Source organism: Arachis ipaensis, chromosome B02 (genome assembly GCF_000816755.2).
Source record: "Arachis ipaensis cultivar K30076 chromosome B02, Araip1.1, whole genome shotgun sequence".
NCBI lineage: Eukaryota > Viridiplantae > Streptophyta > Magnoliopsida > Fabales > Fabaceae > Arachis > Arachis ipaensis.
The window spans coordinates 9,899,812-9,900,152 of NC_029786.2; the positions used below are offsets into that span (position 1 = coordinate 9,899,812).

General features: G+C 26.4%; 1 long non-coding RNA gene across 1 annotated transcript in view; it reads right to left on the bottom strand.

Annotated features, from left to right (window-relative positions):
* LOC110268695 overlaps positions 1-341 on the bottom strand; it is a 23,047-nt gene that overhangs the window by 16,030 nt on the left and 6,676 nt on the right. The gene's annotated exons all lie outside the window — the stretch shown is intronic.

Sequence of the window (341 nt, forward strand, 5' to 3'; positions counted from 1 at the left end):
TATATACTAATTTTTATTTTAACTTTTTGTGTGTGGAGAGTTATCGGGAAGGTCATCAAATTATTATAGTTTGTATTGTTGGCTAATTCACTCCAGCCTTATTACATATATATAAAAAAGAGTAAATATTTTCTTCCGTGTTTAACCATTTTTTCGGTCCTTATTTACTTGTCAGTTATTTGTTTGGCCATTTTTTTCATTGTTGTAGAGACAAATTATTGACACATCAACAAGTGATTTATTCTAAATCAATTACAGAGACTAAAACGTATATATATTAATTAATTAAAATAGATAGAGATCAATTTAGATTTTTATATTTATTAGGAAGCGAGGAAGCG